Raw genomic sequence first — 15280 nt, 5'->3', positions numbered from 1 at the left:
GTAGTCAAACAGCTGTATTACCTTTAGTTAGGTAGGTTAGTTAAATAGATAGCTTGATAGTTAGTTAAGCAGTTAGAGTCAGTTAGTTAATTTTACTATATTCTGTATTTATTTATTTATTTGTTTATATTATTTTGTTTATTTATTTATTTATTTTTTTGTTATTTTTTTTTCTTTTTCCTTTCTTTCTTTTCTTTTTTTCTATTTGTTTCTTTTTCTTTTCTTTTCTTTTTTTCCTTTGTGTTTTCTTGCTGTTGGTTTTCTTTTTTGATGTTCTTTTTTGGTGTTCTTTTTTCCTATCATCCTTTTGTTGATGTTCGTTGGTCTGGGTGAGCCGCTTTCCTCCCAGAAGAGACCCACCCATAATTTTGGAGATGTTGTTCGGGCCGAAAGGTGGATGATGTTTGTTTTATTTTATTTTCTTGATGTCGTGTTTTTCGTTCTTTTTATTGCTTTTGTTTTCTTTTTCGATGTTTTCCTGTTCTTTTTCTTTTTACTTCTTTTTGATGTTTTATGTTATTTTTTTCCCATCATCCTTTTGTTGATGTTCCTTGGTCTGGATGAGCCGCTTTCCTCCCAGAAGAGACCCATCCATAATTTTGGTGATGTTGTTTGGGGCCGAAAGGTGGATGATGTTTCTTTGTATTTCTCTTTTCTCGATGTTGCTCATTTATTTCTGTTGCTTTTCTTTTTCGATGTTTTTTCTGTTCTTTTTCCATATTTTTTTGGTGTTCTTTTCTATATCATCCCTTGTTGATGTTCTTTGGTCTGGGTGAGCCGCTTTCTCCCCAGAAGAGACCCACCCATAATTTTGGTGATGTTAGTCAGGGCCGGAAGGTGGATGATGTTTGTTATATTTTTCTTTCCTTGATGTGTTTTTCTTTGTTTTTTTTATGTTCATTTATTCATATCATCCTTTTGTTGATGTTCTTTGGTCTGGATGAGCCGCTTTCTCCCCAGAAGAGACCCACCCATAATTTTGGCGATGTTAGGGCCTAAAGGTGGATGATCTTTTTGTTTCTTTTCTTGATGTTTCGTTTCTGTATTTTCCATTTTTCTGGTGTTCTTTTTTATTTTCCTTTTCTTTGGTGTTCCCATCGCGTGGATTGTCTACGACAGTATAACGAGCACCACAAGCCCGGGTTTATTTAGAGTTTGCTCTCCTAGGCAGATTGCCTACCACGGCTGACGACCTCCACCTGCCCGGGTTTATTGTTCGGAGTTTGCTCTCCTAGGCAGATTGCCTACCACGGCTGACGACCTCCACCTGCCCGGGTTTATTGTTCGGAGTTTGCTCTCCTAGGCAGATTGCCTACCACGGCTGACGAGCTCCACCTGCCCGGGTTTATTGTTCGGAGTTTGCTCTCCTAGGCAGACTGCCTACCACGGCTGACGAGCTCCACCTGCCCGGGTTTATTGTTCGGAGTTTGCTCTCCTAGGCAGATTGCCTACCACGGCTGACGAGCTCCACCTGCCCGGGTTTATTGTTCGGAGTTTGCTCTCCTAGGCAGATTGCCTACCACGGCTGACGAGCTCCACCTGCCCGGGTTTGTTGTTCGGAGTTTGCTCTCCTAGGCAGATTGCCTACCACGGCTGACGAGCTCCACCTGCCCGGGTTTGTTGTTCGGAGTTTGCTCTCCTAGGTGAATTGCCTCCCACGGCTAACGAGCTCCACCTGCCCGGGTTTGTTGTTCGGAGTTTGCTCTCCTAGGTGAATTGCCTACCACGGCTAACGAGCCTCACCTGCCCGGGTTTGTATAGAGTTTGCTCTCCTAGGTGAATTGCCTACCACGGCTAACGAGCCTCACCTGCCCGGGTTTGTATAGAGTTTGCTCTCCTAGGTGAATTGCCTACCACGGCTAACGAGCCTCACCTGCCCGGGTTTGTTTAGAGTTTGCTCTCCTAGGTGAATTGCCTACCACGGCTGACGAGCTCCACCTGCCCGGGTTTATTGTTCGGAGTTTGCTCTCCTAGGTGAATTGCCTACCACGGCTGACGAGCTCCACCTGCCCGGGTTTATTGTTCGGAGTTTGCTCTCCTAGGTGAATTGCCTCCCACGGCTAACGACCTCCACCTGCCCGGGTTTATTGTTCGGAGTTTGCTCTCCTAGGTGAATTGCCTACCACGGCTGACGACCTCCACCTGCCCGGGTTTGTATAGAGTTTGCTCTCCTAGGTGAATTGCCTCCCACGGCTAACGACCTCCACCTGCCCGGGTTTGTATAGAGTTTGCTCTCCTAGGTGAATTGCCTACCACGGCTGACGAGCTCCACCTGCCCGGGTTTATTGTTCGGAGTTTGCTCTCCTAGGTGAATTGCCTCCCACGGCTAACGACCTCCACCTGCCCGGGTTTGTATAGAGTTTGCTCTCCTAGGTGAATTGCCTACCACGGCTAACGAGCCTCACCTGCCCGGGTTTGTTTAGAGTTTGCTCTCCTAGGTGAATTGCCTACCACGGCTAACGAGCCTCACCTGCCCGGGTTTGTATAGAGTTTGCTCTCCTAGGTGAATTGCCTACCACGGCTAACGAGCCTCACCTGCCCGGGTTTGTATAGAGTTTGCTCTCCTAGGTGAATTGCCTACCACGGCTTACGAGCCTCACCTGCCCGGGTTTGTATAGAGTTTGCTCTCCTAGGTGAATTGCCTACCACGGCTAACGAGCCTCACCTGCCCGGGTTTGTTTAGAGTTTGCTCTCCTAGGTGAATTGCCTACCACGGCTAACGAGCCTCACCTGCCCGGGTTTGTTTAGAGTTTGCTCTCCTAGGTGAATTGCCTTCCACGGCTTACGAGCCTCACCTGCCCGGGTTTGTATAGAGTTTGCTCTCCTAGGTGAATTGCCTTCCACGGCTTACGAGCCTCACCTGCCCGGGTTTGTAGCCGGAAGATCTCCGGCACCTCCGTCGGGGCCCGGAGGGACGCCGAGGAGCCCTGCCTGGAGCCCTCCATTCCTGCCATGCTCGCCAGGGAGACCTTGGGCTCGCTGGCACTCCACACCCCCGCCGAGGCGAGGATGCAAGAACTCGCTTCTTAAAACTACCAGACTGGATTATAAAATTAATCATAATTACTGTGAAGGCGCCGGTCACCGCGTTTATCGGTTCAGGGATGGAAGACCGACGGGCCTGGGAAACGCGCACAAGCATCCAAAGGAATCCTCGCGACGGCTTGCGACGCAGCATCCATTTCCCTTTTCTTTCTCATTCCAATTTTTCTTTTTTATTATATTTTCCTTCTCTGATTGATTGATGGATTGATTTTACTTGGTAGGAATCTGCTCACCAATTAACACCATTCAGGTGTACATTGCACCCACACACCTGCCGAGAGAAAACACCAGTGAGAGTGCTGACGCTCACGAGGACGGCCCGCTAGAGTTTCCTAACATTCGCATCGGGGCCCACTTCTCTTTAGTCGTCTGTCTCTTTATTTTTCTCTTCTCTATTTCATTCTATTTCTCCCTTTCTTTCATCCTTGCTCTCCATCTATGAATTTATTTATTTAATCTCTCTCTCTCTCTCTCTCTCTCTCTCTCTCTCTCTCTCTCTCTCTCTCTCTCTCTCTCTCTCTCTCTCTCTCTCTCTCTCTCTCTCTCTCTCTCTCTCTCTCTCTCTCTCTCTCTCTCTCTCTCTCTCTCTCTCTCTCTCTCTCTCTCTCTCTCCACACACACACACACACACACACACACACACACACACACACACACAGCTTTCGTAGGCGTTGTGGGTATTGCCAGGGGTAGTTTAATGACCCTGGTGGTAGTCTGACCTCCTATCTGTACTATGGACCTAAAAAAAACACTCATGAGAATCCGACTGATCTGCTTTGACCCCTGTGGAAAAAGTTGGTATGAGAGACAGAAGCGTCTGAGAATACCGGCCTAGGAGTTGTCATGTATAAGTCGAGTGTCCTCTTGTTGGGTTAAGGATATGCACTTTTAATTATTTATTCATTTCTTGGCATCACATGAGGCGGCTCAAAGACAAAACAAAACACACTCACTAAAAAAACGCCAACCACTTCTCCCACAATCAGAAAACACTCACCATCATGTGTTTTTCTTTTTTTTTCTCTCCCATTTATATATTTATTTTCGCATCATAGCAGGCAAACGTTAACACACAGCACACACACAAAAAACGATAACCACTTCTCCCACCATCAGAAAACAGTCACCATAATGTGCTTTTTCTATTCTTTTTTCTCCCATTTATCTGTTTATTTTCGCATCACAGGAAGCAGCTCAAAGGTAAAACAATGACACACAAAAAGTCTGTCCACCACTTCTCCTCCCACAAACACACGAAAAAAATAGCTGCCATCAAGTGCTTTTTCTCTTTTTTTCTTTTCTTTCATTGATTCATTGAGTTTTCACATCATAGGAGTTTCATTTGACGTTGATGAAAGCTCAGCATGCAGCTTTTTTATTTATATTGCCATTGTGCGGAACTTATTCTATGAGTATGTCGGAAAAAATGACTGAACGGGTAAATGTTATGAAAGAGATGGGGAAGCAAAATGGGGTTCAATCCTTATGAGAAGAAAGTTTTATCTACGAATTATTGGGTCTGGATTAAAGTCTTCCTCCACCTCTTCCGCTGCTTCCTCCTCTTCCTCCTTTTCTTCCTCCACTTACCCTCTTCTAGGTTCTATCTGTACACCTCTACATAGTTTCTCGTGGAAATACTACAAGAATACACAGTCGTTCCACGCACAGCATGATGACGTCACACTCTCATCTGACCTAAATCTAGGCTCCAGGGTTCCCATGAAAACAACAACAACTAAAAGTAAAGGGATGACTCATGTGTGACGAATATACGAGTAATGCAAATAAAAGGTAGCGAAAAAAAAGAACCTGATGTTAAGGGCCAGTCTTACAGTCCAGTACAGCACGTTTGTAAGCTCCCCAACCAAACACAAAACACGACGAAAATTCCTTGTATAGTTTTTTTTTTTTTCCTTACAGCAGAGTTGTCAGTTCAAGGGCATAAAAAAAGGTAACAAATGTGAAAAAAAAACTAAACAAGGAATTTTCGTCGTGTTTTGTGTTCGGTTGGGGAGCTTACAAACGTGCTGTACTGGACTGTAGGACTGGCCCTTAACATCAGGTTCTTTGTTTTCGCTACCTTTTATTTGCATTATATTCGTCACACATGAGTTACCCCTTTACTTTTAGTTGTTGTTGTTTACATGAGAGCCCTGGAGCCGAGATTTAGGTCAGATGAGAGTGTGACGTCATCATGCTGTGCGTGGAACGACTGTGTATTCTTGTAGTATTTCCGCGAGAAACTATATAGAGGTGTACAGATAGAACCTAGAAGAGGGTAAGTGGAGCTTACAAACGTGCTGTATGTTTAGGAAAGCGCGTCGCCTCCTCTGGCGACGGCCGCGGCGACGCTGCAGTCGCCGCGGCCGTGAAATAGCTCGCAAAGGGTTTAGGGTCGGGGAGCATAGTTAACGACCCAGTCCTCCATACACCCCTATGTTTACCTGGAGATTCTTAACATCGACATCCTCGCCTGTAAACACCATCATGCTTTCCTCTTTTATATCGCCGTGCTTGGCAGACTATATTTTTTTCGTTTTTCCTTTGTCATTTAGTTTTCTTGCTTTCTTTGCTGTAAAAAGAATATCAACTTTATTTTCATGGTTTTTTTTTTATGTGAACACCTTTTTTTTTTTTTTTTTACGTCTCCGCCTATTACGCTGGTAGGCTTGCTTGAGGGGCCTGGATGTTATTCAGCCCCAACCCGTCATGGCGCAGGCAAACGTTTATAGTGCCGCCATCTATAGCGCCGGCAGGCTATCTTGAGGGGCCTGGATGGTAGTCGGCCCCAGCCCATCATGGCGCAGGCAAGTGTTTATAGTGGCGCCATCTTCTCTTGTACATTACCCTAACATCAACACTCCTCTAAGCACCTCGTCACATTTCCCTCGTTAGTATCTTCTCACATGTCAGGTAATTGTCCTTATTTCTGCATTATTCACATTTCTTTTAATACTTTTTGTCACCCTAATATTTTAATCACTCTGCTTCACTCCATTTCTCAAACACAGTAATTTAACTTATAATATATCCTAACAAGCTCAGTATAAACACTTACGCGATCAACTTCTCTTTCACATCCCAGCCATATAATTATATCTTTAGCTTTCATGTACCGGACACTGTCATCAACACACACTCCTGTAAACACCTCATCATCCTTCCCTCGACTGTACCGCCTGCCAGCTCAATTGAACACCACCGCACAGTTGTTCTCCACGCCTCCAGGCTCCCGTGGTTCATCATCTCGTTCCCTCGTTCTTCTTGCCTCCACCTGGACGCCGTGTTATTAAAAGGACCAGCGGGACGCCTAAATTTTGCTGCTCAGGTGAAGAATTGCAAAACTGACAGCGCGATGGAAAAAAAAGGAGGGATAGGGGGTAGAGGTGGAGTTGAATGGTGAAAAGTGAGGAATGAGGGAGGAAATAGGAGGCGGTAGAGGGGAATGGGAAAAACACAGCGAGATGGGAAAAAAAAGCGGTAGAAATGGGAGGAGGAGGAGGAGATGGTGGCGGGGACGGATAGGGACGAGGGCGGTACCGGAAAGGAAACGGATGGAAGGGGAAATGGGGAAAGAGGTGAAATAAAAGGGGGAAGTAAGTGGAGAGAAAGGGGATATTAGGAAAGAAAGAAACAAGGGGAATAAAGGATTTGGTAGTTTATGGAAGCGGAGGTAAAGGGAGAAGGGGAAGAAATTATGCTTTGAGGAGGAGGCGGAAGGAGGGAGGGAGGGGCTCTAAGCGATAATTATGAGAGGTGAGGGAATGAGGAAAAGAAGATAGCGTTGGACACCACATAACAGCCCATAAACATATAACGGTCCTCTCTCTCTCTCTCTCTCTCTCTCTCTCTCTCTCTCTCTCTCTCTCTCTCTCTCTAAATGGGGACTATCACTTATTTCTTGTATTATCGATCGGGTTTCTTCTTCCCTCAGGACTGTAATGCTCGACTGGAGGGAACATAAGCCTGCATTGACCGAAATTAATATCAGCGAAGTGCGTGCGTACCTGCAGAGAATAGATCCAAATAAATCTCCGGGCCCCGATAATTTATCTCCTCGCGTGTTAAGAGAATGTAGTCAACAGCTAGAATTACCCATAACGTTAATATTCAACAAGTCATTAGCACAGGCCAGTGTGCCTCTCGAGTGGAAAAAGGCCAATATTACCCCGATCTTTAAAAAAGGAGACAAAAAACTAGCCAGTAATTATCGTCCTATCAGCCTTACGTCTGTCCTAATTAAACTATTTGAAAAAATAGTCAGGGATAAAATGATCACTTTCCTTGAAACAAATGAATTGATAACTGATAGTCAGCATGGATTTCGTAGTAATTGCTCTTGCCTTACCAACCTATTAACCTTTTTCAACGATGTTTATACATGTTGGGACGCCCGAAGCCCATATGAAGTAATTTACCTAGATTTTCAGAAAGCGTTTGATAAAGTTCCTCACGTTAGGCTTATTTCAAAACTGCGTTCCCACGGTATTAACGACCATCTATGTGCGTGGATTCATGACTGGCTCACCGACAGAGAACAGCGTGTAGTTCTTAATGGTGAAGCATCGGATTGGCAACCCGTCACCAGTGGCGTGCCCCAAGGTTCGGTCCTGGGGCCAACACTATTCATAATTTACGTGAACGACTTAGAAACTGATATCCTATCAAAAGTAGCCAAATTCGCCGACGACACCAAATTAGGAGGTACGGTAATGAACATCCAAAGTTGCGAGAACATTCAATCAGACTTAAATAAGACTTGCCGACTGGAGCGAAAAATGGCAAATGAGTTTTAACGTAGATAAATGTAAAGTAATGCACATAGATGAAAAAAATCCTAACTTTAAAGATCATATTCAAGGACATGAACTCAGCGAAGTAAAACAAGAAAAAGATCTTGGTGTCATTATCAGTAACACTCTTAAAATGAGTGATCAATGTTCTGCAGCGAGTAAAAAAGCCAATATGATGTTAGGATTAATCTCAAGAAACTTTGATGATAAATCACCCGAACTTATGAAGAGATTATATTTAGCATTTGTAAGACCACACCTAGAATACGCCGTTCAGTTCTGGTCACCGAACTACGTATATCAAAGATCAAGTTTTGCTAGAAAAGATACTGAGAGGAGCAACCAAACAAATTTCAGCGCTCCGAAACCTGCCATATGACGAGCGTTTAACTTTAAAGCGTTTAGATATGTTTTCCATAAAAAAGCGAAGGATAAGAGAGGACTTAATTGAGGTGTTTAAAATCCTTAAAGGATTCGACAACATTAACCCAGATAGTCTATTTCAGAGAGACACCAACACACGAACACGCAGCAACGGTATGAAGTTAAAGGGAAATCGATGTAACACATTGGTGCGCAGAAGTTTTTTCAATAATAGAGTCGTCGATCACTGGAATAGACTCCCACCGTCAGTAGTTAGCGCAGAGTATCAATAGCTTTAAGTCTTCTTTGGATAAGTAATTCAGGGATATAAGATTATATTGACCTTTTTCGCATGTTTTCAGACAGATTTCAGCAAGAAATCAACCTATATTCATATAATTCTCCCCCACAACCTAGATTGCAAGTAGCGAAAGTCAACAATAGAGCAAAGCAACAGTTAATGTCCGCATGACAGGTGGAGTGAGGTGTGGGTGCAGTAAGGTGACAGATTACTGGTGCGTGCCTAGTACCGCCGATAAAACGAGGATGAAGCCTTCACCTGTGCTCCTGAAACTACACCTCACCCATCGTTGGTATTAGGGGGGGTTCTGGGGCTGCCCTCTGTAGGCCACTCGGCCTTTTCCAGTCTCCCTGTAATTCTATGTTCTTATGTACCAGTAGTGTAAGTTAAGGGTAGTAATTTCCTCTTATTTATCTCTTTACTGTAAAATTTCCATGGCCCTTTCTTCCTTAAAGGTACATGATGTTCTCTTCTAACTATTTCCTGCCGGTACGTTGCCGGAGGGAGAGGTGGGTGGGGAGGAGCCTTCATCTATTCTGTCCTGTCCTACCACACGTAGATTACTAGTAGTAGCGGTAGTAAACAGACACCCTCGCCATAGACCGATAGGTCTTCTGGTGTCTGTTCTTCCTATGTATTCCTATGTATTCCTTCTCCTCCTCCTACTGCATCTCCTCCTCTATCTCTCCTTCTTTTTTTCCTTTTTTTCTCCTGTGTTTTGTATTATTTTTGTTCTTTCCCTTTTTTGGTGTTCATTTTACCTCTGTTTGTTTGTTTCCTTCCCTTTTCCTTTTAAGTATTTTCGTTTCCCTTGGTAAGACAAGCGGAAGTATGATGAAGAGGAAGACTAAGGAAGAAAGGGAAGTAGTGAGCGGAAGAGAAAGAAAGAAAGAGACGCAGACAGACAAACAAGCAGACAAGTGAACAAGCGAAAGTATGACGAAAAGGAAGACTAAGGAAGAAAAGGAAGTAGTGAACGAAAGAGAAAGAAAGAAAGAGACGCAGACAGACAAACAAGCAGACAAGTAAACAAAAACAGACATCGCTTGAATGGAAAAAAAAAAAAAAGACTGACATCGCCAGTAGTAGAAGACAAAGTTAAAGACCCCTAAGACATACACTCAATAAACAAAGCCAAAATAAACTTATTATATAAAGCCCTGATGAAGTCGTTATTAGCACTTTAAATGATATATATGGCAGGAATAGGTTGGTCCTTGTAAATCAGCCTATACATTAAATAAGGAAAGGTTAGAGGTCTGGAAATGGCGTCGTCAAAGAGGAGAGAGGTAAAAAAGTAAGAGTTTGATCCGATTACGTGGATTGGGAAAAAAGTGATAGAGTGGCTATTGTTCTGTACTTGTAAAGCTGTTATTGTTTACTTTCTCGCCCCGTCTATCTTTGTCTCCGTCTTTTTTTTTTTTTTTACTTCTTCCATTTGTTGTTTTTTGTATTTTCATTATTTTCCTTTTCTTCGTCTTATCACCTCTGACATTACATCATTAATTATCACCAGCATCGGCACACCGCCACCACCACTGCCAGGATCATCACCACCAACTTCACCACCACCACCACCACTGCCAAGATCATCACCACCACCGCCACCATCACCAATATTCTCTCAGTATGTTTCTTTATTTACTGGTGCTGAAAAGGTCAGATAGCAAAGCGTTACATTAATAGGAGAGAGAGAGAGAGAGAGAGAGAGAGAGAGAGAGAGAGAGAGAGAGAGAGAGAGAGAGAGAGAGAGAGAGAGAGAGAGAGAGAGAGAGAGAGAGAGAACATACGCTTACATGCAGCAGAAATAAGTTCACACCTACAAAGTCTTTCCCTTGAGGTGGTACGTCCGCCCCTTCCCGTGGAGGAGGAGGAGGAGGAAGAGGAGGACAAAGGAAGTACACAGGAAAAGCAAACAGCAACAAACCTCTTGGCTGTTTGTTGTTGCTACTATCTACTCTAATCTACGAGTCAGAGACACAGGACAGCAAAGGTGAAGGCTCCTCCTCCCAGTCCCTCTAGCCGAGGCTGGCACGAAAAGGAAGAATACCATGTAGTATAGAAAAACTACAATGGAATCTTACATGGACAGAAGGAAGATCATAAACGACAACTAGGCTAACACTACTTTCTGTTAGACCGGAGCAAAATAACGGATGCTCGGGTTAGCTTCTAAATATTTGTCTAGTCGGTTTTTGAACGTGCAAATAGTTTCGCTTTCGACGACGTTTTGAGGCAGAGCATTCCATACATTGATGACACGGATAAAGAAGAGGAGGAGGAGGCAACATGGAAACATGGACTAGCAGGCAGCAGAAAGCCTGTTGGCTCATTACAAGGTTGCCTGCTTCAGTGATTTAATCAATCCGTTAGCCATAGGAGTGGCTTGCAAGGAGGGATTAAAGCACTTGTTACTTAAAGATTTGTATCATGTCTCCCCGCAGTCGTTTCTTTTCCAACGTGAAGAGGTTGAGTCGCTCGAGTCGCTCTTCATAGGGCTTCGTCCTCAGTGATGGTATCATCTTCGTGGCGCGGCGCTGTACTCTCTCAAGTAATTCAATGTCTTTCCTGTAATTTGGTGACCAGAATTGCACGGCGTATTCCAGGTGGGGCCTTCCCAGCGAATTATACAAGGATAACATAACTCCCGGCGTCTTGTATTCAAAGTTCCTCGCTATGAACCCGAGCATTATATTGGCTTTCTTACAGGCGGACTTGCAGTGTTTTGCTTGTTTCAAGTCACTGCTGATGGTGACCCCGAGGTCTCTCTCCTCTTGCACAACATGTAGTGGTTCGCCACCCATGTGGTATGTGTGGTTGCTGTTTCTGGATCCGATATGCATTACTTTACATTTGGTAGTGTTGAAGGACATCTGCCATTTTTCTGACCACCGAGTGATCTGGTCCAGGTCTCTCTGGATAATTTCGCAGTCTGCCGTCGTGAGGGCCTTCCCACCCACCTTTGTGTCGTCGGCAGGAGGAGGAGGAGGAGGAGGAGGTAAAAAGGCTTTGAGGAAGGAGACGTGCCTGGTTTATCATTCTCTCTCTCTCTCTCTCTCTCTCTCTCTCTCTCTCTCTCTCTCTCTCTCTCTCTCTCTCTCTCTCTCTCTCTCTCTCGACTATCTACAATCCTGAGAGAGAGAGAGAGAGAGAGAGAGAGAGAGAGAGAGAGAGAGAGAGTGTGAGTGTGTGTGTGTGTGTGTGTGTGTGTGTGTGTGTGTGTGTGTGTGTGTGAGTGTGAGAGAGAGAGAGAGAGAGAGAGAGAGTTTCCGTATCTTTTTCCTTTCAAGGCGAAGGTAAAAGCAGGAGGAGGAGGAGGAGGAGGAGGACGAGGAGAAGGAGAAGGAGGAGGAGGAGGACGAGGAGGAGGAGGAGGAGAAGGAGGAGAAGGAGGAGGACGAGGAGGAGGAGGAGGAGGAGGAGGAGGAGGAGGAGGAGGAGGAAAAAAAGGAGGTCTTGAAGAAAGGCAGAAAGCAGCTGTTGTCATGGGGAGGAAGATCAAGAAGACTAAGCAGGAGGAAGAGGAAGAGAGGAAGAAAATATGGAAGAGGAGAAAAAACTCGGTACAGGAAAGGAACAAGAAAAATGAGGAATAAAAGAAAGAAAAAATGATAGTGAAGAATATACGAAGAGGAGAGGTAAACAGTTAAAGAAACAGAAGAAAGTAAAAACGGAAGGAACTCGGATATAGAAAGAGGTATTGGAAGGAAAGGAACGAGGAACGGAGAGAAAGGATGATCATAATGAAATAAATGGAAAAAAAAAGTATAATATCGTGTGGAGGAAGGAAGGGGAAGATGAGGGAGGGATTGAGAGGTGAGGGGAGGGAGGTGGCAGGCGATGGGTGAGGGAAGGGGAAAGATTACAAGGGGTTAGAAATGTGAAGCGGGAGGTATTGGCAGCGAAACAGGGAGGAAAGGGAGAGGGGAGAAGAGGAAAAAGAGAGAGAGAAAGGGAGAGAGGAGAAGAGGAAAAAGAGAGGGAGAAAGGGAGAGGGGAGAAGAGGAAAAAGAGAGATGGAGGAAAAAAGGAGAAAATTGTGAGAGAGAGAGAGAGAGAGAGAGAGAGAGAGAGAGAGAGAGAGAGAGAGAGAGAGAAGCTCCGAAGCCACACTCGAAGCAGCGAATGAGGCAGCACCACCCAAGCCTCGCCGACAGAGGGCTCCACGAACACCTCAGCCTCATCATAAGTCTTTGTTGCTGTTCTACACTATAAATAATCCCTCACGCACATAAAAACTCGACATTACATTACTTCTTGTTTTTTTTACTTACAGTTATGTGAAAACAGCGAACCCTTACGTGTGTGTGTGTGTGTGTGTGTGTGTGTGTGTGTGTGTGTGTGGTCAATGGGTAGCAGGAAAGCAATGATTCGGTGATTGACAGCCAGCCAATCAGCACGTGTTTCCAAGCCTCGTGCGGGGGAGGAGGTGGAGCTAGTACTCTACAGGGTTAATCAAAACTCTGTGACTTTCCTCCTTTGCTCCTCAAATTTTCTTACAACATATTATGAAAGGGAAGTTGGTTAGATAAACATACCTTTAATTAGATATATGAGCAGCCTTCACCTGTGTGTTTGTGAGAGCTAGAGGGCGTAGGAGAGGCAGAGAGCATAGTTATCCCCGTACATGATCGCAAGCTACACACAATCACCGTATCCCAAACTCCGGAGCACCCTGTAACACCTTCCGCTCTCCCGGCCTTCCCTTCCCTTCCCGTCCTTGCCCTGCCTCACTTCGCGTTGAGGTTCCGTTGCCGTTGTTGCGCGTACAGTGTGGCGGTGCTGCGTTACGTGGGTGTTCCTGCCGTGGCCGTTGCTGACGTCTGCCTCGCTAGGAGATGAGGTGAGGCTGGGAGAAGGGTGTGTAGGGAGAGGCTTGGATGGCTAGGGAATGGAGGGACGGGGACAGAGAGAAGGATGGATAGGGAAGGGAGAGAGGAAGTTTAAGATGAAGTGATGTTGCAAGGGATTGGTGTGTTGGGAGGTGGGCAAATGTTGGGGAAGGGAGTGATGGAGAGAGGGAGGGAATCCAGGGATTGAGAAAGGTGGGGAGAAAGGAATGGAGGGGAGGAGATTACAGGAGGGATGGAGAGAAAGGGAGAGAGGGAGAACTGAAGGGAAGGGAGGAATAGATGGAGGGCAAGGGAAGGGAAGGATGGAGAGAGTTGAAGTGAGGAAGGGAGAGTAAAGGAATGGAGAGGAGAGAGAGGGAGAGGGAAGGGAGGAATGGTGAGGAAGGAAGGAAGGAGGGATGAAGAGAGTGGAAGAAATGTAGGGAAGGATGGAGAGGAATGGAGGGAATGGCTGAAGGGAGAGGAAGGGAATGGGGGGAGGCAGTGTGTAGCAGATGCTGGCAGCCGACACGAGGCAGTGTTCCTTTCCTCTTAGTTTTGTTCCACTCTTGGTTTTCCTTCTCGTGTCTTAAACCGAGTTGCTTTTCCTCCTCCTTTCCTTCCTTACACGCCGTTGGTTCCTTTCTCCTTTCCTTAACTGTGATGTTTTCTCCTCCGTGTGGTATAGTTGTTATTGTATCTTCTCTTTGTTTTTGTTTTGTTATATATATATGGGCTTGCTTTTTTTCCCTTTTTCCTAATATTATCTTTCTTTTCCTTGTCTCAACCTTATTTTCCAGTATGTGTTATTTGTGTTATTATTTGTATGCTTGGAGGAGCAGGAGGAGAGAGAGAGAGAGAGAGAGAGAGAGAGAGAGAGAGAGAGAATCTGAAGGGGGTGAGGAGGTTTAACTTCTGCTTGTCCCTTGGTGATGAATGGTGTGGCGGAGGTGAGGCAGTGTGGGGAGGGGTCAGTGGGTGGGGGAAGGAAGGGAGAGAAAAGGAAAAGGAAGGGAAGGAGAAAAAAGGAGGAAGTTATGGAGGAAAATGACTACTTCGAAAGAATAAGAGGGAGGAATGGAGGGAAGAAGGAAAGGGAAGGAAAGAAGGAAGAGGGAAGGGAAGAAAGTAGGGAGGGGAGAGAAGGAAGGAGAGAAGGCAGGAAGTTATGGAGGGAAATCATTGCTCCGAAATAATAAGAGGAAGAAAAGGGACGAAGGGAGGATTGAACTGAAGGAAGGAGGGAAGGAGTGGTAGGGAAGAAGGAAGGCAAATCAAGGGAGGAAGTAATGAAGTAGGAAAAGGAAGGGAGGAAAATAAAAACAAGGAAAATAAGTTAAAAAAATAAGAGAAAAGAGAAAATAAAGAATAAAGGGTCAATGATTAGCGGGCTTTTTCTTCATTATTATTATTTTTTTCCCTTGAGCTGCTTCCTGTACTTAAAAACAACAACAACAGAGAGATAAGGGAAAGTTGAAGGATTGAAGAAAAATGTTAGGGTAAGGAAGAGAGGATGAGAGATCAAGGCTAAGGAAGGATAACGGAGTAGATAACAAAAGGAGGAAGATGACAAGGGAAAGAGGAATAGAATAAATGGAAGACACTAAAGAATTGAAGGAAGTGTTTGGGGGACGAGAGGAAGAGAGAGCAAGGTAGTTATGGAGAAGGGAGGAATGGATGAGGAAGAGGAAAGGTTGAGGAAGAAGAAAGGAGGAGGGAGTAAGGAAATGGTTAAGGGAAGAGACAGTTAGAGGATTTAAGGGAAGAAAAAAGTGAAAGGAGGAGGAGGAATAGGAGGAATACATAGGAGTAAATAGGAAGAACAGACACCAGAAGACCTATCGGTCTATGGCGAGGGTGTCTGTTTACTACCGCTACTACTAGTAAGCTACGTGTGGTAAGACAGGACAGAATAGATGAAGGCTCCTCCCCACACACCTCTCCCT

The 15280-nt window shown here is 45.0% G+C and overlaps 2 long non-coding RNA genes across 25 annotated transcripts; one reads left to right on the top strand and one right to left on the bottom strand.

Moving 5' to 3' along the window:
• Positions 1–473: 473 nt before the first annotated feature.
• Positions 474–2984, bottom strand: LOC126989654 (uncharacterized). Of its 15 annotated transcripts, none has more exons than XR_007743557.1 (6): positions 2861–2970; positions 2731–2795; positions 2471–2535; positions 2273–2405; positions 2075–2207; positions 474–1199 (listed from the first exon to the last, which is right to left on the bottom strand). It is a non-coding gene; the product is annotated as an uncharacterized LOC126989654 (long non-coding RNA). The 15 variants fall into 15 exon arrangements; XR_007743549.1 differs by lacking the exon at positions 2861–2970 and adding an exon at positions 1336–1471 and having other exon boundaries at positions 474–1267; positions 2731–2842; XR_007743551.1 differs by lacking the exon at positions 2861–2970 and adding an exon at positions 1939–2074 and having other exon boundaries at positions 474–1267; positions 2143–2207; positions 2731–2842.
• Positions 1522–2842, top strand: LOC126989656 (uncharacterized). Of its 10 annotated transcripts, none has more exons than XR_007743571.1 (6): positions 1522–1643; positions 1712–1841; positions 2043–2110; positions 2176–2240; positions 2439–2568; positions 2699–2842. It is a non-coding gene; the product is annotated as an uncharacterized LOC126989656 (long non-coding RNA). The 10 variants fall into 10 exon arrangements; XR_007743563.1 differs by having other exon boundaries at positions 1975–2110; XR_007743565.1 differs by lacking the exon at positions 2043–2110 and adding an exon at positions 1907–1974.
• Positions 2985–15280: the final 12296 nt, after the last annotated feature.

This window comes from Eriocheir sinensis, unplaced genomic scaffold (assembly GCF_024679095.1).
Source record: "Eriocheir sinensis breed Jianghai 21 unplaced genomic scaffold, ASM2467909v1 Scaffold126, whole genome shotgun sequence".
NCBI lineage: Eukaryota > Metazoa > Arthropoda > Malacostraca > Decapoda > Varunidae > Eriocheir > Eriocheir sinensis.
This window is presented reverse-complemented; position numbering and strand designations above follow the sequence as displayed.